The 24,558-nt window shown below is 43.5% G+C and overlaps 1 long non-coding RNA gene across 1 annotated transcript; it reads left to right on the top strand.

Annotated features, from left to right (window-relative positions):
* Positions 1-443: 443 nt before the first annotated feature.
* On the top strand, positions 444-21,445 carry LOC140850549 (uncharacterized). Its single transcript, XR_012133482.1, has 5 exons — positions 444-707; positions 1,499-1,806; positions 2,159-2,267; positions 17,100-17,261; positions 21,240-21,445. It is a non-coding gene; the product is annotated as an uncharacterized lncRNA (long non-coding RNA).
* The last annotated feature ends 3,113 nt before the right edge of the window (positions 21,446-24,558 follow it).

Genomic DNA, 24,558 nt, shown 5'->3' with positions numbered 1-24,558 from the left:
TACCTAAGAAAACAAATTCAAACAGTACTGCATCCCTCCGATGTGCCACTGGCCAGACAACAGGTGGAACAAAAAAAATTAATCTAAACTACAATAAAGAATGAGAGTGTAGATTTCAAACTTCCACTTATTTCTAACTTCCTGAATCAGTCCTGAATCAGACATTTAAAAAAAAGAAAGTTTGAGATGATTTTCAGGTTTTCAGAGCACGTCTACTTTTACTCCTGTTTGCTCAAGTTCTGTCACAGACTTAACAGTGGCCCCTGATTCCGGTGTGTGAGGAACTTGGGGAGACAGACACCCTGGGGGAGGGACAGGCGTAGGTTTGTAGGGAGGCGTGGTCCACGGTCGTGGCTCCACGGATAGTCCATCGAGCATGACGTCAGAGAGGATCATTGTCGCCTGGAAGCCGACCTGACAAGGAATTCTGGGCAAAATGTCCACTGGGAAATGAGACAGGGATGGGAAGGCAGCTCTAAAGTGCATGTTGTCCAGCTGGTGACCGCTCTGGGGGTGTGATGCTTCATTCCCTGGGGGGTTCTAGGAAGCGTGAGGGACCCTCCCCAGCGGCCCCTCGCAGAGGAGGAGGAGCTCAGACATTCACACGCAGCTCCACTCAGGAGGAAGCTGACGCTCAGCACTTCCAGCCTGCCTAGGTGGGCAAGAAACCTTTCTTCCAGGACCTGAGAGAAAGACCCCAACCAGAGGTACACATAGTGGCAGACTAAACTGTTCAGGCCCAAGGGAGCTACGAAGGGCACTGACGTCTCCTGCAGTAGGCGTGCTGACCAACCGTCCTGCACTTCCCCGTTGACTTCCCCAGGAAGAATATTGGAGCTGATGGGCCATGAGTTTGACTCAGTTTCTTGTCTTTAGTATCTAATCCCCTAAGTACCTCTGATAACCCCAAAGGCTATCAGGACAAAGGGAACTTATGGCTTACACCTACTCCAACCACTAATTTGGTCATTTGCCCCCAGGAATGAAGTCTGTTTTGTCAATGCCACGGTCCCCTAATTTCCAGATTTTGGGTGTGACTTCTCTCCTAAGTGTCGATGTGCTTTGGGTTTTTGTCTTCCATCCTGTGTGATCATGGATTTGGGTCTGAACCTTTCTGGTCCCTTATTCCCCCTTCCATGGAAGGAAAGACCCTTACCATGTCTATTTCACAGGGATGTTATGAGAAGAGACGAGATAGTATCTGAAAACTACTTTAAGCTCTGAAGAAAGTGCTCTTATGAGCTATATAAATATAAGTTATTACACAGTATTATTTTAACCTGGCCCAAGTTTAGATTAGTTGTATGAATCATTCATCAGCCTTTACTTTGGATAATTAAAAACGTGTGGTTCTTAGAATCCTCGTTTGGGAGGCAAGTTAATGTGGCAGGAGTAGGGCTGGAAAGCTCTTAGAAGTCAAAGACTTCAGGTTTCAGGACAGATGTACTGATTGATTGGGGAAACTCTATGATCAGTTCTCATTTGGAGTTTTTCTCAGCTTTTCTAGGGGTCTGTGATTCTCGTTGTTCTCAGCACTCCCGTGGTATTTCAGAAGGTACTCAGGAATTGCCTCCGGCCTTTCATTTTCCCTCGAGCCAGTCTATGCAATGTACCTGCTGCTGAGATCTCCGTGCCAGCTGGTGACTGGTCCTGTGAGGCAACTGAGCAGGTCTCTCCTTTGGGAGGCTGACTAGGCCTCCCCATTTGGGTTTCTCTCCAAATGTAGAAGTGACTGATTTAAAACTGTATCCTAATTTAAAAATGTATTTGATGGAGCAAGCAGAGCATGAATGAAAGCACCAACAGGTCAGTTCATTCTCTGTGCTTCTCGACAGCTTGCCTACAGTTCCTTCACCTTTGTGACTCCCCAGAATGCCCAGCAGAGCCCCTGGCATCAATGGGCACTCAGTGGTTATTAACAGAATGAGCGAACGCTAATGAATGGTGGGGGGGTGGGGGGGAAGAAAGAAAAAACCCAACGAACCACTGAACCCAGGGATATCATTAGCCATGGTCTCCCCATGTGTTAGTTATTAGCTATTCGTAATGTGGGTGGTCTGGGAGAGATGGACTAATTCTTCTGCTGGCCACAGTGGTGTCAAACAGTATATTAACTCTTGGGAACAAGGGTGTTGACTGGATTTCTGCTGTGCACGAGATTTCCCCTAGTGACTCCGATGAATGAAGACACATGCCCCAGGGGCCTAAGCTGTTCCCGGCTTGTAACTTAAACAATGGAAGGATCTGGTGGAATAAAAGGATATCAGGTAAGGTCTGTGGGGAGCACACACCCCTGCATAAACAAACCAGGAAGCAGACTGGTAGCGACTCCACGCCAGTGTCACTAACAATAGGATAGGGAGTAACGGGCAGGGGGCAGTCGGCATATTTTAAGGAGCTTAAGCGGGAGCTGTGCACCTACAATTCTGCCAATTCTTTCCCCTTAAAGCATCGTTAGGATTTTCCTGCCATGGTCATGTACATATAATTAAAGAGCTACTGACAACACACACTCATACTCCTTCAATAATCAAACAAAGTGAACAAATGAACCATGATCTGTAACGATGTCTATTACAGATGAATCAATATCTGTAATAATCCCTAGCATTTTTGTCCACTGATCATGTAGAATGTATCCACTTTCTAATCAATTACATTTCCCTTAATTTTTAATTTTAACCATGTCTCCTTTGTTTCAGCAAGAGAAATATGTTGCCACCTTCCTAGATTCAAACTTAAACAAATTTGCACTTTTTTTTCCTTTTACTTCAAGTAGTTAGGGCTTTCTGATTCCCTCCCAAATTGTTAAGTGGCTGGTTGTTTAAAAGAAACCAACAAACTATAAAAGTTCCTTTAAACTTCTAGGACATCAGTTCACTTCTTCAGGAGAACATTTTGAAGAGATGGAGTAAATGAAGTAGAAACATTCAGATTAAATTTCCTTTGAAATCCATGGCTCTTAAAATTAAGGGAAAGTGATTGGCAAAACATGTTTTGGTTTTTGCCAAAACTGAAATGTTTGAAAAATAGTTCAAGATGTTCTTCCACACCCCAACCACATCCATCTGGGGCCATCCATCTCTACTTTAAATCTATTTTTACACACCCACTATGCAACGAACACAGACCCTTGATGCAACCAGAGGGCCACTATATTTTTTTAAGAGAGAAGAACATGTTGAAATCTAGACAGGATATATGCAGTCCTATATCCTATGTCATGCTCCTGACATTCTTTTCAGAATAAGAAGGTTCTAGACTAGATGACTGTGGAAAGGCAGTGTTCCCACTTGACTTTGAAGCTGGCCAAGATACATGAAGGGAATGTGAGATTAGTTCCTTTATCTATCATCTAACCATTTTTATTCAACCATTCATTCATTCAACAAATAATTATTGAATGCTTCCCATGTGCCAGAAATTGTGTAAATACAAAGACAAGTAAAATACATCTGTGGTCTTGGGGAACTGACCATATTCTAAGGGAGGTAAGTGTATCCTTACAGTTCAATATGGGGGAGATGCTGTATCTGGGGTGAAGCAGGGACCCAGGAGAAGGAATGGGCAGACATGCCTGGGGATGACAAAGGGGAAGATTCCATGGAGAAGCCATAAAAGGTGAGACAAAGTGAAGGTGAAAAGTGGAGAGTGGCTGGAAAACTATGAAGCCAAAAGAAGAGTATGTGAAATGGTTAAATTGAACAGGCAGGCAGAGAAGAGGGTGGCAGAAGCTACGTGAGAGCCATCCTGATGCTCAGGGGCTGTAGGAGGACCTGGAGGAGCCGCTCACCTGTTGAGGATCCTTTCCTTCCCATTCTTTTCAAAACTTGGTCACTGCCTCTCAACCTGTCTTGTCTGCCTTCTGGTTGACGCTGTAAGTCTGGTTGATGCTGAGCTCTACCTGGCCACGTGAGCCCTCCCTCTTCTCCAGGTCTTGGCTGAACTATATAATCCCTAAGGCCCAGCAAAGAATAACTTCATGTCATCATCCTGAGCATGACAACATCTGTAGATTTTCCCCCACCACGTTTTCATTCTGATTATCAGAGTTGAGGAACCTTAAAGTCTATACTTCTCTAGTTTTGTGCCTTGGAATTCTGAGGCCTGTGGGTCCTTGTTAGCCTCTTCACTAACAAAGACCCATGAAGAGGTTTCCTACCTCAGAGAACAGCTAGGGGCCTTGGCGACGCATTTGCCTTGCTGACTGACAAGTATGCTAGGATGACACTCAACTTTCACCATGGCTGTTTGGTTATGGTTTTTCTCTGGAATATAATAAGAATGGCACTTTCCTCATATTGCACCAAAATTGCAAGTTAATTTGTAGTTGTGCATTCATCTAATCACAGGACTGAAAAGCTAGCTGTCCTTTGCATACATGAAAATGGTGGTATTAGTAATTGGGTCGTCACGTGTGGTGTAACATGTGGTTTGGAAGTCATTATAGGATTAGAGGCAATTTGGAGATTATCATCTCCATGACATCACCTATGGGGTTGAGACCACTGGCAGTTCCATGCTTTCTGTGATTCATATGCCATGGTTTGAAATAGATGTAAGACAGATTTTCTGCTTTATTGACCAAGACATTATATCTAGAGAGATCTATACTGTCTTGGTCATAAATATATATGAGTATCACACATACATTCAAGAGAGAAGGAGAGTCTGGAAGATTCTACACTAAACTTTCTTGACATTTTTCTAATAAGCACTGTTATTCCTAAAGTCAGAAAATAAAAACAATGAAGAGTATATGTTTGTAGGCTGATTCAATTCAAAATCTAGTCCTTCCCTTTTTCCAGTTCCAATTCTAAACCATATAGAGGAATTTGCCATCATTATTTTTAAAATTTTATCTGAAGTGTCACGGGCAACTTCATATGACATAATGGGCTTTCAGGATCCTCTTTCTGACATTCAAAATGAGAAGGGAAGGCGTTTATAAATCCATGGGGCTCCATCACTGCTTCAGTCTTTATTTTAACTCCCTCTTCTCAAGGCTTTGTTTTCTCCCCTCCTAGAGCCACATTTTCCTTCCTCTTGTTCCACCCCTGGTCTCTGTCAGTGGAGAGGATGTAACAAGCTGGGAGAGGATGACTCTCTAGGAGTTAAGTGGCACACATAGAAGGGATAAGCAGAGGCCACTTTGGAGTGCAGTGATGAGGGTTCTATTTCCTGCTCCAAGCTTCTTAGATTTGGGGTCTTGGACATGCTATTTAACTTCTATTGGCCATGAATGAGAATGTGGGAATGGGAAGAATAAGGTCACTTTTACTTGGAATCCTTTTCTGACCCCACAGTCCTTCTAAATTCTTCCACACTGCCCTTGCTCACACCTCTCCCGGTACTTCTCCACCTTCATTTATCCTTACATTTCATCCACCCAACAGTGAGCTCTCTGAGTGCTGCTACAGCTCTGGGTGGTTGACACAGTAGACACTCAATAGCAGACATTAAATCAGTTAGAAAAATACTAAATCATTACCCATGGCACAGGATTATGTGAGGCTAAACAAGGTAGCACGTGTAAGCTCCTAGGGTATACATGTCACCGCCTAGGCATCACGTAAAAGTTAATGTCATTTACCAGTCATCATGTTGCAAAGGCTTCATCAAAGCTGTAGAGCTCCTCTGTGTAAGAGCCGAGATCACTGTGCATGGCCATGCTCTGAGACAGGTCAGGAAGATTCACGCAAATGAAATATATACTGTGACTCTTCAAGGGTCAAGGAAATACTTCTGATTCATCAGGCTACACACACCCAGAACCACCCATGTGAGAAGAGACTTCTGAATCATGATGACTGTGCCCTCAAATATCTCACAGGCTCATCTAATGGGAGCACCAAGCCCAGGGTGGTCACTTGTAAATGCTCTAAAATGAAAACAAATAAGCTGAGATATAATTTACAACAGTATGCAATGAGACTGAATGGTGTACAGCTATACACAAAATTTGTTTGAAACTCACAACATAACATAGAGCAAAATTAGCCAGACCCCAAAAATTAAAAGTGCATGATTCCACTTACATAAAATATAAAGATGGCTAAACTAACCTATAATGTTTGAAATCAAGATCACAGTGTGGGGAAAATGAAAGTTCCTATGGCCAGGATCCTCACCTGATCCTAAACTACGTGATGATGTAATTGGCCTAGTGCTAGGCTACTGATTCTATACCCATAGGCAATAAGCTATTATTGACTATATAAAGAGCTCTGCCCAGTTCTCTGGGTGGAAGCAGAGATGGAGGAGAATTTTAGGCCTGCAGACTGTTAGATGCAGATGTGATTCTAGTGTTAGGCCTTCCACTGGGAGAATAAAGCCAGGTATAAACCCTTTACCCCAAGAACATTCCACTGTCATTTCTCAATCTCACTGAAACCATAGTGAACTTACCCCAGGCTGAAACCCACTGGCAAGACACACAGCTACCCTGGGAGGGTGGGTAGTGATAGGGCAAAAGCCTGAGGGGAAGTTCTGTAAGGTTAGTTATGTTCTGTTTCTTGTTCTGTTGATTACATGAGTGTGTTTGAACTCTATACTTACTTGCACTTTTTCATATAATATATAGTATAATTCAGTGGAAAGTTAAAAATAAAGGGTTATGGAGGACCATAGATGCACCCAGGAATTTGTAGAAAGTAGTATAATTGCTAGAAATTCCAGTGATATAATTAGAATATGAAGGGATTTTACTGCCATAGCATTAATGAGTCACTCACATAAATTAATGTGAGGCCATGTTTTTTGCTTCCATTTGTGACCATTCAAACCTATCCGCTAATAATGATGCTTTAAAATGATAATATTAAGTATTTATCATAGTTATTATTCTTTCCATTGCACAGATAGGGAAAGTAAGGTTTAAAGGTGAAGAAACAGGCAGGACTTCTTTCTGTGTAGGAGGGAGACTCACCCCACTTACTGGCAAAGCTTTTTTAAGAGACAGCAAGAGAGAAGTGGCCATAGTGCTTGTCTAGGCAGAGGACCAAGGGCAACCTGGCAAAATTTTCCACATCTCAAGTGTGGTATGGAAGCAACAGAGAGTTCAGGCCTGAAGAAACCAACTATATGGAGGACAGTAGATGTCTCAGCTGGAACCTTTCAGGCTGATGGCAGGTAGACCAGAGGTCTCAGATCTCAACATCACATTGCATAAGATCCTGAAGTTATAGCTGAACCTCAGGGATAGGAGAGGATAGAGATCAACTGGAGATGTGCTAAAGTCAGAAATTACACTGAATATAGAAACCACAGGATACATATCTAAAATACATGAAATATAAGTACAGTCAATATAGCAATTCTATGTCTTTGCATGCTCAAATTTATGGACTGAACCATCATTTGATAGGACTGAGACCTCTGTACCTTCAGAGATCATCTGCAAGCCTCTGAGACTGGTGTGTGTGTGTGCGGGGAGGGGTGCTTAGAGCAGGGTCCCATCCCAGTGTGTGTGTGTGGGGTGGGGCGCTTAGAGCAGGGCCCTGTCCCAGTGGATGCAGTCAGGAGGACCATGTGTTTTCACTTTGTGACCATGTATCTCATAGTTTCCCAAAGTCTGCTTTCAGATGCTGTTAACATTATCAGTTCTTGAATTTTCTTAAGAACCACATTTCATGTGGTTCCCTAAACGTTAGAACTTCTTTTCCCCCCCGACCCGGCAGAGGACTTCCATAGGGTTTCCATTAAATGACCACAATGAAATGTGCGTCATCCTATGTTTGAGAATCCCCACTTCAGCAGTGGCCTACTCTCATACTGTCTGTCTGCAAGGCTTCAGAGTCATGCAAGTATGTCTCTAATTTGTGCTGCTCTTGGGAGAAGTATCAATAGTAAGATATCACTTTCATAGGCGATATCATGTCCTGATTGAACATTGCCAGGGAGTCTAAGGCCACTTGGTGGTTTCATTTGCCTTAGATCCAATTACAGCTGTAAAAGTGGTTTGCATTAGAAGTTCTGACTCTAGGATTTGATCATTATAAGTAGGATAAACCACCAAAAGAATGTGAATTGCCTTCACTAAAAGGATGTAATAGCCCAGAGAATATCTTTCATATTTCCAAGTAGGAAAGCCCAGCACTGCCTTCTTCCCTCTGGCTGCCCTTAATGCTAGTCAAAGTAATGCAAAGATCTACAGTCAGTGGGTCTGTCTGGATCCTCTAGTCCACAGGGTCCTACAAGGGCCTTCTGTGGCCCAGACCCTGGCAACTGAGGTTTGGGGTGCTGTCTTTAAAGGCAGTTGTCCTGTGCTTATTTTAAGTGCCTAGAGACTTTGAAATGATCCCCCACCCACCTTCCCTTCCAAATGAACTCCTCCTGAAGGCTGTAATAATTCTTCCAAAGATGCTCAACTGTGGAAACATCTGTGTCTATGGAAGTTTATATGCAACATGGAGATCTTGGATATTGAAGAAATGAATCTCTCTAAAGTCTTTGAAAGGTCAGCATTCCTGGCCAGCAGCCACTTTGAGGAGTCTGCAGATAAATGTGACCTTCCGTCCATACATCTCCCTATTTCAAAACAATTTATCCACCAACACATGTCCCTTTGCTCTTCTCTGACCTGGAATCTTTGACTAAGGAAGGATTCCCCTGTCGGTCCCTGGTTACCCAAGCACACCAAATACCCAAGCTCTCTGTTCAGCCTGGTTACTGCTCACTTGACTCCCTCTGTCGCTGCCGTGAAGATGCAGAGACGAGCAAGCAGGAAGGGAATGCGGAACAGACAAACTTGTCATACTTGTCCTGCTCCTTCCCACCTCCCCAGGCACACGCAGGAAGGACTGACCTTGGAAACGGGACTCTCAGACTTGACCAGGGTGAACTATAGGGATGTGTCTTTAGCAGGGAAAGCGACATCCACTTTCTTTTTTAAGAAAGTAAATGTAAAACCAGTTCATTCAGGGAATTGCTTTGGGGCATGGAATTATTTTGAACAGGAGTCAATACACAGACCAGGAAGAGTTCACAGAGATGCAAGGTAGTGCCTTTTCTTTTTGAAGGAGATTTTATCAGATACATTTGCTGCAGATTTTGGCATTTTCCAAAAAGAACATCAGGTCTCAGTGCGTTGATTTCCCACAGCACTGCAAAGGCCCTTTTCTCCCACCCCCTCTCCCTCCCTCCTTCCTTCCCTCTCTTCTTTTTATTAAGAAAGAAATTATAGGCATACCTCTTTTCATTGCACTTCACTTTATTGCACTTTGCAGATTCTGCACATTTTCTAAATTGAGAGTTTGTGGCAACCCTGCGTCAAGCAAGTCTTGTAGAACTGATTTTCTAACAGCATTTGCATACTTTGTGTTTCTGAGTCACATTTTGATAATTATCATATTTCAAACTTTTTCATATTATTATGTTATGATGATCTGTGATCAGCGATCTTTAATGTTACTATTGTAATTGTTTTGGGATGCCATAATTCATGTCCATACAAGGTGATGAACTTGATCCATGAATGTTGTGTGTTCCAGCCATTCCCCCATCTCTCTCCCTCTCCTTAGGCCCCTTGTTCCCTGAGACACAAAAGTACTGAAATTAGGTCAATCAATAACCCTCCAATGGTATCTGAGTATTCAAATGCAAGGAAGAATTAAACTTAAATCAAAAGCTAGAAATGATTAAGCTTAGTGAGGAAGGCATGTTGAAAGTCAAGATAAGCTAAAAGCTGGGCCTCTTGCACCAGTCAGCCAAGTTGTGAACGCAAAGGAAAAGTTCTTGAAGGAAATTAAAAGTGCTACTCCAGTGAACACACAAATGATAAGAAAGTGAAACAGCCTTATTGCTGGTGGGAGAAAGTTTTAGTGTTCTGGATAGAAGATCAAACCAGCCACAACATTTCCTTAAGCCAAAGCATAATCCACAGAAAAGTCCTAACTCTCAGAAGTCTGAGAGAGGGAAGGAAGTTGCAGAAGAAAAGTTTGAAGCTAGCAGAGGTTGGTTCTTTAAGGAGAGAAGCCACCTCCATAACATAAAAATGCAAGATGGGGTAGCAAGTGCTGACCTAGAAGCTGCAGCAAGTTATCCAGAAGATAAAAGTAAGATCATTAATGAATATTTTCAAGCCTTCTATTGGAAGAAGGTGCCATCTAGAATTGTCATAGCTAGAGAGGAGATGTTAATACCTCGTTTCCAAGGTTCAAAGGACAGGCTGAAGCTCATGCTAGTAGGTAGGGCAGTTGATGACTAACTTGAAGCCCATGCTCACTTACCATTCCAAAAATCCTAGGGCCCTTAAGAATCATGCTAAGCCTTTTCTGCCTGTGCTCTTATCAGTGGAATAACAAAGCCTGGGTGACAGTGCATCTATTTACGACATGGTTTACTGAATATTTTAAATCCATTGTTGAGATCTACTGTGCAGAAAAAAAGATTCCTCTTAAGATATTACTGCTTCTTAACAATGCACCTACTCAACTAAGAGCTCTGATGCAGACAAACAATGAGATCAAGGTTGTTTTCATGCTCACTAACACCATATCCATTCTGTGGCCTGGGGATCTAGAAGTCATGTCAATTTTCAAGTCTTAATTATTTAAGAAATATATTTCAAAGGCTCTAGCTGCCATAGGTAGGGATTCCTCTGATGGATCTGGGCAAAGTGTATTGAATTCCTTCTGGAGAGAATTCACCATTCTAGATTCCATGAAGAACATTCGTGATTCCTAGGAATATCAACACGAACAGGAGTTTGGAAGTTGATTCCAGCTCTCACGGGTGACTTTGAGGGGCTCAGGACTTCAGTGGAGGAAGTAACTGCAGATGTGGTATAAAGAGCAAGAGAACTAGAATTAAAAGTGGAGCCTGAAGATGTGACTGCATTCCTGTAATCGCACCATAAACTTGAATGGACAAGGAATTGTTTCGTATGGATAAGCAAAGAAAGTGGCTTCTTGAAGTAGAAACTACTCCTGGTGAAGATGTGGTGAAGAACACTGAAATGACAGCAGAGGATTTAGAATATGACATGAACTTAGTTGACAGAGCAGCAACAAGGTTTGAGAGGATTGACTCAAATTTTGAAAGAATTTCTACTGTGGGTAAAATGCTATCAAACAACATCACATGCTACAGAAAAATTGTTCATGGAAGGAAGAGTCAATCAATGTAGCAGACTTCAAGAAATGGCCATGCCAACCTTCAGCAACCACCACCCTCATCAGTCAGCAGGCATTAAACACAAGGCAAGACCTTCCATCAGCAAAGCCATCATGACTCACTGAAAGCTCAGACAGTAGCATTTTTAGCAATAAAGTATTTTTTAATGAAGGTAAGTATATTTTTTTTAGCGTAATGCTACTGCACTTTAATAGACCACAGTATATAAACAGGGTAAACACAACTTTAATTATGTGCTGGGAAACCAAAAAGTTCATTTGACTCGCCTTATTGCAGTGGTCTGGAACCAAGCCCGCAGCACCTTGCAGGTATGCCTGTACATTCTATCATCTTCCTTAAAGTAAGGACACTAAAAAAAAAAATCCACAGCTGAGCTGCAAATGAAAATTCTTAGTTACACTCTATGTATGGGAATTTGAGTGACACTCCAGTGCTAATTAAAATAAAAAAATTTAATTGCCAATTACTTTCTTTTAAAATGGCATAATATTAGTTGTTATAAAATGGCCCATTTCAGTATGTGTGTGTGATTTCCAATTTGCTAATAGAATTTTTGATTCTAAAGTTTGATCCCTAATTCTTACCTAGAATAATGTCAGGATTCAGAACCTCCCCCATTTAGGGCTCCAACCCTAACCAGAGAGTTAGCATCAAATAAACCATGAAGTGTGCACTTCTCGGTCTACTTCCAGAGTGATAAGACCTCTCCGTGCAGAGCCCAGGGGCTTCGGATCCTGATCACAGCACTCGGGGAGCCGCTCCTGCCCTCCAGGAGGACAATGCCAGAACTCACGGAAGCCTGAGCGCCTCTTGCATTTACCAGCTGTAATGCTGAGCACCTTACACAGACACATCAGGCCCCCCAAAGTGATATGTTTTCACCTCACAGCAAGCAGCGTTCGAGTTCAGGGAGAGGAAATGTATATTAAGAGGGCAGGTTAAAAATCGACATTATCCCAGACTTTCATGAAATCAAAATTATGGCCATGATGCTAAGTTATTATAATGTATTTATTACCAGGATTGCTTTCATATTTAACCAATTTGGCCCATCTCAAGACCTGTTTTAAAATGCACCACCTTGCCCACCTTTCCCATTTTCATATGAAAAACAGGAAAGCAAAAACTAATTTACTCAGAGAGACACAGAGCCTGTTTGCCCGTTTATCTCTTACAGACCACCCCTCAGTCCAATGTTGACAGTACATGATATTCCATTAATCTGCCTAATGAAAATTTAACCAGTGTTATAAACAAATAATTGGCTATTATCCTCTCAAAGATCCCGAATAAATTACTTCTCCTTATTTCCCCTCCTCTCTCAGTGCTCAAAAGCTAGCCCTTTCTGATGGATGTCACAGGGCGAGGGACTGGGGAATCGGCACATTCCCACTCCAGCTTCCTCAGTGACTGCGGCCATTGTCACCAGCCGCCTTGACTCTGGGAGCGCTGGAGCTGGCCAGAGAGAAGGCGGGTGGAGGGGGCAGGACGGAGAGCCCCCACGTGTGGGTCACCGCTTGGCCCGCCTTCGGAACCACTCTGGACGGCTCTCATTATCCCCACACACACCCCTTTTGTCTGCTGCTGTCTTCCATTCTGCTCCCACTGCAGTTCTCCTTCCCCGGTTCCTTCATCTCCGATCCTCAATCCAGCCACATGCCCAGTAGTCCATCCACTTGGTCCTCTCACTGCTTCGCTGCCGTAACTGCATTTTCCAAAACACAGGGCCTGCTTTACAATAGGACGCCGGTGCTGCCAAAGTGGTTGGCACACACCACACTGAGTGACACCGCTAAACTCTGTGCATAAGGTACGGGCCCTGTTTGTAGCATGATGTCGAATCAGACAAACTGAAGGAATCTATTTCAAGCCATTATTGTAGGAGCTCGGTGCTGCCCCCACATTGTGGCACATTGAAGCCAGGAGGGTTTGGCTCAATGGCAGGATGTTCACAGAGAACGTCAGAGACTGTTTCCGGAGCTGCATCACCTTTCTGAACTTAGTCCTCTATCTTCTCTGCCAGAGAAAAATTTAAAAAAAATTTTTTTAAGACAGGGATTGTGTCTTGTTCATCTGTCTCATTATGTGACACATAAAAGTACCAAGGGAATGAATGAATGCTGAATGAATGAATGTAAACATTGTGGACTCTTTCAAGGAAAATTCCTCTTAGGGGCAAAGATAGTGAACTGGTAATGATAGATATGAAGATTTCATTTGTTATAATGGGCTTCCTTTCTCAAAGCCCTTCAATTTCTGAGTATCATTATGCTGCAACGTCAAAACACCATGTACATTCTCTCCTAAATGTTTAGTAAAAATATCACCACCATTCATTATGACACAGTACAGAAGAGCAGAGTCAAACTCTAACACTTAAGAATGAAGAAATCATCTAAGAAGCTTGTTAAATGTAGACCCAGGTCCCCTCAGATTTTGATTCCGTGGCCTTGGCAATCTGCTCCTGTATTAAGCGACCCCAGAGATTCTGGTGCAGGTGGCTGGTGGACAACTGATGAAGAAATGCTGCTTTGATGAGAGCTTAGCACCTATTTTGGAATCACCTAGAGCTTATTAGGCTGGGATCTCCATGCAGTATTAGCAAGGGGTCAGCATCTTCAGAGAAACCCCCTACGCTCAGTCCCAGCCTGGAGGAGGGGAAAGAGGAAGCTGTCGTGGCCCACCTGTGGCCCCAGTGGCCACTCTAGTTAGTGCTCCTGAAACAGGTGCTCACTGCCAATGTTGCTCATTTCATCCATGGGCCCTTCCAGCTTACAGCTGAATGCTTGAGACTGGAGCTGAAGCGAAAGGTTAGTGCCAGAAATCCAGAACTAGAATTCAAACAACAGTCTCAATAATTAATTTTCTTCCAACATGTAAGTTTCTAGTAAACAGTTGCTCAGATACAAGCTTGATAGCATATCTGTCCCAGGGGAGAGATAATACCAATAATCCAGTTGGGTGCTGGTACATCTTACACTTGTGATCGCAGTGGATCGTTGTGACAGCCCCCTGAAGAGTCTGTGCAGAACTCAATTTCCCCCACCTAACAGGTGTGACCACTGAGGCCCAGAGCTGGATGAGAAGGTGTATCGGTTCTTAGATGAGAGCCATGGCAGGGTCTGATGGAGATCACAGGGCAGATGGGGCTTCAGGATATTAGGGTGGCTTTGGGGAGAATGAGACATTGTGAGGTTCCCTTCCCAGACTCTTGGCACAAGGTGGGTGGACATTAGTGGGCCCACTGAGTTGGACGCTTATGGTGTATTACCAAGAACGGGACCTCAGTCTTATATCCCAGAATTAAGGTCCCATCTCTACTATTGCAGAATTTGCAAAGCTCCCTCACAGGGTAGTTGAGATAGCATATGTAAACCACATGGCTTGATCCATGGAAGGAGCTGGATTACTGATAGCTGCTATTATGGGAATTACCTTTCTGCCCTCTGGGGTAGTACAGCTGAGCCCTGTGTGAGGCAAAATTGCAAAGCAGGTGTGATCATTCCAGGGCAGAGGGCCTCTGGTGGCCTCAGGCCCCACAGCTGGAATTATGGTCTGCACCCAGGCTGCACTGAGCCCCACCCGAATTACCAGCGGAGATGCTGTGGGACCTCGTCTTCTCAAAGAAAAGTCTGAAAGGGAGGCTGGAGCTTGGTTTGTACATCTCTGAAGGTGTTTCATGGTTTGAAGAGCAGTTAATGAACAGAAGTATATATTTGGGTCGGTCCAGGCTTAATAGGAAAGATCTGGCTTTCACCAGAAAATAGACTATTTCCTCTAGTGACCCAAAAGGCCATCAGAGAGACTGAGTAATTTGACCTCTGAGAGTTTAAACATTTTAAATAAAATAGAGCTTCATTGAGAGAAGAAAAATAAAATAATTCCTTCCTAAGGAATCATCATTAAGTCATTAACATGGGCACGAGGAAGGGAGGAATTGGTAACTTATAGGTGCATCCACTGCATTTCTAGAGAAGCCTGTGGGATTTAGAATCCAGCATCACGTGCAGACTTCAGCAGCAGCCACTGGCTGAAAATGTTGCCCATGTGATTGCTGTTGTGACAAAGACCAGGCTGGACTGGGCACAAGGAATGGGACTTGAGGAATTAAGTTCTCCTCCCTCCTCTCATCCCATCCCTGGCTTGATCAGAACTGCGGTGGGGGCGGTTACATACCAGCAAGCGTCCTTTCCATGTACTCTGCCAGCCTCGCCAGTCCACTGGGGCCTCCGGGTGTACTGCCGATCATGTGGGGCCATGTGTTAGGTCAGGTATAAATCTGCCATTGTCTCATGAGAACTCACCCTGGAGGGTCACCCCAGCAGCTCCATTCAGGCTGTGATTCAAATATCGGTACAAGAATTGATACTTGCAGATCTTCCTTCTCTCATTCCAGGGCTCCAAAGTCCAGGAAAATTTGAGCATCACTGGTTAAAAGAGAGTAGGTAGGAAGCCAAAGTCTCTGTAGCCTTGGGAAATTATTCTTCTAACAACCCAGTGATAACAATAATATTAATAAAGCATTTTCCTTATACCAGTCACCATTCTAAGTCCTTCCACATACATTAACTCATTTCACCTTTACAATAACCTTTTGCGGTAGCTACTGTTACTATGCCCAGTTTACAGATGAGAAAGCTGTGGCCCAGATTAAGTGACTTGTCCCAGACAACACATGGAGTTAACAGTAGAGTTGGGCTCGAACTCAGGCAATCTGACTCTAGAGCCCACGTGTTTAGTCACTGCACTAAACTGGGTTTTTGGTCACTTTAGACTTCGTCTCCTTCCCGAAGTCTGTTCTATAGTTTCTCTGGAAGAACCATGCCTTCAGAAATGCTTGAGTTGGAGTTTCTTTCTTTTTCTGGCTACAAAATGCCGAGTATGCATCAGGGGCGTGTGATGATTGCCCAGAAACCCCATGGCCTATCATATGTCATCCCTCATCATTTATTTTTATGAGAGCAGTAAGCAGTATCCGTGTTTTATAAGCATGTATTTATATTTGTTAATTTAATTTATGCAAATGCCTCACTTATGTAAATCATACACAGATCCACCATCAGGATATCTTTAGCAACATAACATGATCGAGATAGTTTAGGGATCTGACACATACAATCAAAGAATGCAAATTATTTTTACTGCATGTTCTTTCTGCCATTAAGTTCATAAAATATCCACAGTCTGGTTTGACTGATGCCTGCTTCACAGTGCTTCAGTTGCACTGGTCTTTCTGTGCCCCCTGCCCCATTTCATTGCTTCTGGGGTGGCCAGCTCAGGCCAGGGTGCTGCTTGGATAGAGGAAATCTCAGCTGCAGCGACATTTGAAGGCCTGCTTTTTTGTTCCCTTTTGAGATGAGGTTACAGTGTGTAAACACAATACTGTATTTCGTAGCTATCCCAGGGCTTTGGGACTGATCCCTCCATGATAGTGGCGTCCTCATTACCGATTCATGACGCTGCCAGGCAGATGTCATGAATAATGAGCTTCCCCCTACCTCTGGACCATCCGTTCTGACTTTCTGGCATGTTTCTCCAAGGAGAGGTGAGATTTTTATCTAACTTCAGGAAGGAAACTCTGTATATGACTTTATATCCAGTGCTGGGACTAGATAAGTGCTTTTAATACCGTGAGGCCTTAGGAGTAAGAGGTGGCAAAGGGTAGGAGGGGTTGATGTTTGTGCCCATGCTCATAATCCAAGAAAATGAGTACCGGGAGGAAGACCTACCATGACCTGGTGATCATACCTCAGGACCCAGAACATTCCGCTGCACAACCTCTCCTGTCATGGAATCTGTAAGAGCCAACACTGCTTGTTACAATGAAAGCTGAAAATATTAACATAGTAAAGTAAAAACTTACTATAATTACATGCTGTCTTCCCCAGCCCCTGTGCTGCTCAGGAGAACACCTCGCCATGACAGAACGCATAAACCAATCCTTGTTTCTACTTGCCCTGCAGCCTGGTGCATGGAATTGCCTGTGTGAGGAGCAGCCAGGCACCGCCTCTGCGCATGGCATCTTGTGGCCTTCCCTTCGCAGCTCGTATCTGAAGCTCTGTTGGGTTTCTATCCTTCGTGTGTATGATACATCTCTGTGAGTCACAAGGTGACCTGGTCTACAGGTCAGTTTCAGGCACCCTGGAAAATAACTCTTGACTTTGAGGGGCCCCCAGGACCCAGAAAGTTTATGTTGTTGTATACCGCATGGCCTATATTTTAAGCCAGTCCATCCCTTGCATACTATCCAAATTTGGAGAAAATCTATCTGGCAGTTTTTATGTAAATTGGATTACAGACAGAAACAATTGAAATATCGATGGTAACTCTATTAAAATCAGCAGTTAGACTTTTTAAAACAGTCCCTTCACTGTCATTCAAGCCATTCACAAAACAATTTCCAACACACCCCAGAGCTCCTGCACTGGGGCGGAGCGTGGGCACCTCAGAGCGTTTACTGGCTCTTCGCAGAAACAACGCAGCATTTACATTTTTCTAAATGGGGAGAACAGCCACTTTTAGCTCAGACCCTAAGAGAAACTTAAAAGTGTCCTGCTCATCACTACATTTTGCACAGCACACCTGGATAGGGGACCCGGAGCCACTGGATTGGGGCTGCAGCAAGGGACAGCTGTTCACCCCAGAAGGCCAGAAAGCAGGCAGCCAGCATTTGCAGCACTTAATGGAGATGCATGGAGCCTTCTAGATCATACCTTCATGGCCTAAGAACAATACAGCCCCCCTTATCTGTGGTTCCACTTTCTGAGGTTTCAGTTACACGCAGTCAAACACGGTCTGGAAGGAGATGATCTCCTGATGTAACATCAGAAAATTAGTAGTAGCCTAATGCCATGTCACAGTGCCTACGTCATTCACCTCTTTCATCCCATCATGCAGGCATTTTATTCCCTCCTATCATCACAGGAAGAAGTGTGAGTACAGTACCATAATATTTTGAGAGAGAGAGTGATCACATTCACACAACTTTTATTACAGTATATTTTTATAATTGTTCTGTTTTATTATTATTGTTTTTAATTTCTTACTGTGCCTAATTTATAAATTAAACTTTATCATAGGAATATATGTATAGGAAAAATCATACTACACAGAGGGTTCCTATACAGAGAGGGTTGAGCCCATGATTTCAGGCATCCACTGGGGTTCTTGGAACGTGTCTCCTACGGTAAGGAGGAACCTCTGTATATAAAGCCCCCTGAGTGTTTGCAGAATCAGAGGCAAGACTTTGGTCTCTGAGTCAGACAAAAAGGGCCCTGAATCTCAGCTGTTTCTTACTATTGGGCTTTTGTTTCTGCCATGCCCACTACCTGGAATTCCCTGCTCCCCCCTCACCTACTTAACTCCCACTTATCATTAACATCCACCAAATGTCACCACCACCTAACTCCCTCCTTGCTTTCTCCTCTGGGATCCCTACAGCCCACACTGAGCAGACTTCTCAGTCTGCTCTTCCAGCCACACTACCGTGTAACACCTAGAAGACATTTAACAAGCGCTTGCTGACAAAACGGATTCACGCTGCAGTGCACCCATTAGACTGTGGCTTCCTTCCCAGCACCAGTGATCTTACACAACCCTGTGTCCCCAGAGCCATGCGGGTGTTTTGGGAGGAAAACATTTCTCCGAATAACAATGCATTCTCTTAAGAAAGTATCCAGGGTCCTGAGAAAATGTACATCTGTGGCATATTTGGACAAAAAGGTGTATATTCACAGTCGGGTGTTGGGAAAGAGCATTTTTTTTCCTGAGAAAATTGGGGCACTGAACTTCAGCACAACAGTACATTCAAACAAGGGGTGCCTTGGCGTGGGGGTCCATGGGCAGCTTTGCCAGGACCTGTCCTCTATTTTAGGGGGATTGTTTGTTTTTAGCATCATTTATTTTTAGCTTTTTATAACCTCCTTTGGGCTTGGCCTCTTCAACAAAGGTCAGTAAGTTAGAAAATAAACGATATTCTGGAAGTCAATTCTCTTTCGTAGGAACTGTTTTTAGAGCTCAGGTGGTTAAGTAATGTCTTCCCTGCCATAAGCCTCTGGCTCCCAACCTCTCAGTGATTATTTTATGGTTGCTTATAAATCAGTGAATCTCATGAACCAGGTCTAGGTCCAGTTATTACATAGATAAGGATTAAATGCGACTAGAAATGAGACCTATTTCCAACTCAAAAAAGTGGGAGGATGGCTCACAATTTCTACATTTGCTCTTCGCACTGGAGTAACTTGTGAATGAGGAGCCACATCCCCTTGTCTCGGAGCCTCGTAAGCTGCTCTCAGCTCATGGGCAGCGTCTCACATTTTCCCTTTCCTACTGACTTTTTTTTTAATGCAGAGAGCTTGCATTCTGCTTCTGTTAACATGTCAACTGCAGGCTAATGAGATAATTGGAATTTTTTAATATATTGCCAATATGAACTAAAGAGAAAAGGCAATTTTGACATTAGTAAATGCTTGGGTTTTGTCTGATTTGTAGAACACCAGGCAGGAAGGCTTTAGAACACCCGTGCAGCCCAACCAGAGCAGCATTAATCCAGCGGGTGGAGACACAAGGTCTAGTCCAAGCACAAGTTCTCTCTTGATCGAATTCCCTCTGCAAGGTGCCATTGCCTGCAACTGCCTACCTCCTGCAGACTTGACGTGGGTGCCCTGGGTATTGGCATCTAGCTAGGAGCTGTGTAGAAGGAAGGCAGGAAGGCAGGCAGGAGGGAGGGAGGGAGGGAAGAAGAGATGGAGGGAAGGAGGGATGGGGGGACGAAGGAGGAAAAGAAAGAAACAAGGAAGGAAAGAAGGGAGGGAGGGAGGGCTCTATTTTCTTTATATTTAGACCTTTTTATGCAGAGATTATTTAAGATATTTAACAACAGAATGGCAGGGCACCAGCCAAGCAGAAAGGTTGCAGTATTGGGATAGGGTATCAGCAGCTCTGCTGAGCCAGGTGTTAACCCTTCTGTGGCTATATGATTGTTAAATATTTTGAGGTTATTTTTGGCAAAATTCATATTAATCCTAGACAGGAAAGGGGACCCAGTAAGCTCCCCAGGAAAAGGGTTCATATGGTTTCTGCTGAAACATAATCACTGTAATCCTAACAAGCTTGCCCCCAAAGAAAGGTCATAAAACAGGGATGGGTTATTCTGCTGACCTGGTGGAAGGCCTCTTGGTGAGGGGCTGAGCCTCTGAATGCCCACTCTCTATACATCAGTGTCTTACTGTACCAACAAGGCCAGCGACCCACCTCTGGATTAATGTAACTATGCTCTGATCCATCCACCTATTTACTACCTGCTGTGAGCAAGGCACTTTGGGGGAAAAACGGACCTTATAAAACTTCCCACCTTTCCCGGGAGCCACCAATAGCTGTCCACAGATTTGTTAGTTCATTTGAATTGTACAATATTTTTTTAAAAACACTTGAACAAATATTTAAAGTCAGGAGATTTTACTTTAAACTCCAGATTTCCAATCTTTTTTGGAGGGAAAAATGCCAAAACCTCAGAAGCTCTGCTGACACCAAGCCCATATGTCCCCCTGGCCACAGTCCACTGGGCAGACCCTGCCACCTTTGACACAGAATGAGCCACCTCAGCCTTCCCCACTGTCACCCAGCTAGGTCCCCTCAGGTATGTCCCAGGCAGTGGTAGGGAGGGAAGGTTCTGGGGTGGACAGCTGGACTCTTCTTACTGTGTCCCGTTGGGCAAGTGACTGTAGCTCTCTGTGCCCCAGTTTCTTCCTCTGAAAAACAGGGACAGTATAGTCCTTACTGACTGTTTCTTGTAAAGATTAAAATGAGGTAGTAAGAATAAAGTGTTTAGAGCAGTTCCTGGCATACAGGAGGTGCCCAATAGCCATGCCTGTCCATAAGAATACAGACAATTAGGACAATTTGGAGCTTGTCCTCAAACAGCCATCAAATGGAAAGCAAACATTGAGAAAACAATTTTGATGGCTTCTGTCCAAAAATCGGTCCTTGTAGTCCCCTCCTGTACTCCTTCTCCTATTTCATGGGCAATAAATACAAATATTTGTATACAACTAGCGCTCAGAGAGGAGGAAGCAAGGAGTGAATTGATTCTCTTCTCTTGACAGGACCCCGATGGGACCCTGAATGGCCATGTTTAACCCACTCGAGGAGAGCCCCCCAAGGTCACTGTAACCAGCCCACTCCCCCGGAGCCAGACCCCAGCAGCCACATGAGCTAGGGAGAAACAAACCTCCGGGGAAAAAAGCCCTGAATCAATAGTGTTGCACATCAACTGATCTGTGATTCATACATATTCAGAAGTGAGTGAAAAACCAGCATTTGAGACAGCTTTACATTTTCAAATTAAGCTAATAAAATAAGATTTCCAATGTAATGACAAATTAATTCTTCTTTTCATAGTTTATTAAAATAAGCGTCTCCTATCTTCTAACTGGCACTGACATATGCTTACATAGATACATCCCACCCAGTAACCTAATCTCCCAGCAATCTTGAAGCAATTAACTCCTTCCAATCTTGAGCTAACAAAACCCACTACGCCAAGGCCCCCGAGAATGCCCCTCCCGAGGCTGGCTGGGCAGCCTCCCTCCAGCCCTGCTCAGAGCCTCGGAGCAGCATGCGCTGGAGTGAGCCAGAGTAGCTGTCCTCTGGAACAACTAGATGAGTCATCACAGATGAGAAGATCTTCATTAACTCCTTATTTCTCTGTAATTAACACGACAAGAGTGAGCGGAATGCCTGACAGGCAATGACTGACCCACTGCTTGGTGGTTAATGGCATGCGAATGACATCTAATGAGGGTCTCTTGTAGCATGGGCAGCTGGCCTCCTATTTTTGTTGTGGGTTTTCAAGTGCTGGAGCTCCGTGAAAAGAGTTTACCTAGTAATTTAAACTGCAGCCGGGTTTGTAATGTAAAGTCCATGCATTTATGTCGGTCCTACCCATGGCAGAATTAACTTAAGCTGTTAACTACAAGGTTTAGCTGAAAATACCTTCACTTAGGGGAGGAAATTCAGCTCTAGGCCCTTCTTGTACTTCCCATGAAGTACATTTGCTGATTATGTGAAGCTTTGGGATGCATTTTGGAGTTTGTTTTAATGTGACAGTGGCAAGCACATTAGCAAAATGTTGCTTCTTTTTCATCCTAAGCATGGCCTTTGCAATTTATTATAGTTTTAAAGTGTTGGCTGCAGAAACCAAAGTTTCATCATCTAAGATTTATCTTAGAATCCACGTGGAAAATCAGCCCAAATATGATTTATGTGCTGTTAATAAAATGTTGATTCAATTAAAGGGGTTTCAGCAATGAGGTCAATAATGTAGCTCAAAGAAGGAACTTTGCTATTTGTTATATCATCTATTAGTGATAATTAAGTGACAGACTTATAAACAAAAGCATACATGTTTTAAAGGTTTTTATGAAGACACATGCTTCTTTATTCTACCAACTTCCATTCCCTTAACCTGCGTGTGGAAGACGCTCCTCCGTTAAAGTTCCAACCTCTGTTCTCAGCCCAGGTCTTTAAGAATCTGCCTTTTTACTAATGAATCAAATTGGTAACTCACTCATTGAAGAGACTTAGCTTTGCTAGTATCAATCCACACTGAAGTCTTGCTTAAAAACAAAAAAGTATAGAAGGATTATTATGAAATTCAGAAGAATTTTCACTCTGCAAAATAGATTCTTAAATTGGGCAATATCCAGGCCCATCCCCATTATGCATGTTTATTTTTTCAACAACTAGGATCTAATGGTGCATGGGAGCAGTGTGAATTTATGCATTCTATGAACTTCCAAATTTAATGACAAACAATTTCTCCCTTCCTAACAGGGAAGACCTGGTGGGAGAGAAGGAATCATGGTAGTCAAAATTGTTAGTTGTTGCTTGACTTTGTAAGGAGTCTCTGGAACGGTGACTTCTTCAAAATTGCAAACTTCTAAGTCCTTTTGAATTTCAAGATATTTTAGGGATACCCTTTCTTCTTCTTTTATGTAGAATTTCTCCTGAACAGAGGCTTGAAAGGTATTTATCCTTCCCTCCATTCTCTAGACATGCCACTAGGGCTTTGCAGTAGCTGTTCCTCCTCCTGGACTCTTTCTCCTCCTCTTGAATCTTCTTATCATTGGTCTTATCACTCCTGCTTTCATTCAGGTAGGTCTCAACTTAAATGTCACCTTCATAGGCAGATGGCTGCCTGAAGCAGCCCATGATCACTCCCCCGTCAGCCAGCATTGGTTCATTACCTGTCTTCTGCCTTCTAGCTGTTCATTGTCTGGCAGCCCCACTGGACTGCAAGCTCCCAGGGAGCAGGGGCCTTACCTGTTGGTGTACTCCTAGAAGATAGAGCAGTACCTGGTACACACGTAGGAGGAGCTCAGTACATATCTACAGAACAAAGGTGGGAATGAGGGAACACCAAACACTTACTCCCTGGAGAATGCACCACTGTGATCTCGTTCCTCTGGTTTCTGGGCCATACTGACCCTCTCCTCTCCTCCTCCTGGGAAAGCCCTGCTTGTGCTTCAAGACTCTGACCCAGGACTCTGCTTCACAGCCTTCCCCAGGCCCCAGAAGAAGGAATTCTGATCTCCACGCTCACCAAGCGGAAACTTCCAGGGCACTGACTTCTGATGGATTATATGTCTTTCTCTGTGTGACTGCCCTGTGAGCTCAGAGAGGCTGGAAGTCTTATTTAAATCTACTTTGAACCTTTCACACCAAGCACAGTGCTATGAACATGAAGGATTTGACAAAGAAATGGATTAAACAATGAAGCTATCCTTCTATTCTGAGAAACAAAGGACCCTTTCAGAGATGTGGCTACTCAGATGTCATGGCACACTTCATCTCAAATCCCCATAACACTCTTGCAGGAATCCCCATTTTACATATAAGGAAACTGAGGCTCCCAGAGATTAAGTTACATGCCCACAGGGCTCAGCAAGCATGGCATTAGAACCCATTTTGAAATGAGGCCAAACCTAAGTACATTTCTTTGAGCTCTAACACCAAATTGCCATTTTGTGGACTTCTGGTGAGAGTTCCCTAAGGGTATTGATTGCTGTATTGATTCTATATTAGTTGTACAACTGGACAGGGAACATGTTTCACTGCTAGCAACAAAGAAAGTTGGGAAAATAAAGTCACTGGTACATGTATTACTTTAAACTATTATTTCCACAAACTTATGCAACCCTACTCCTTATAATTGGGCAAGTGGAACAGAAGAAAAAGGAGAGAAGAAGAGAAAAAAATTGAAAGTGGAAAGAAAAGTAGCTAGTGCTGGAGTGTCAATAAATGATCTATGATGTCATTGGAGGCCTTTGAAACTGTATCAGATTCTATGGCTTTGGGGAAGGCCGCCTCAGTGTCCCCATCTACAAATAAATAAATAAATCAAATAAGGTCTTTCTGGCACCT

This window comes from Manis javanica, chromosome 7, assembly GCF_040802235.1.
Source record: "Manis javanica isolate MJ-LG chromosome 7, MJ_LKY, whole genome shotgun sequence".
NCBI lineage: Eukaryota > Metazoa > Chordata > Mammalia > Pholidota > Manidae > Manis > Manis javanica.
This window is presented reverse-complemented; position numbering and strand designations above follow the sequence as displayed.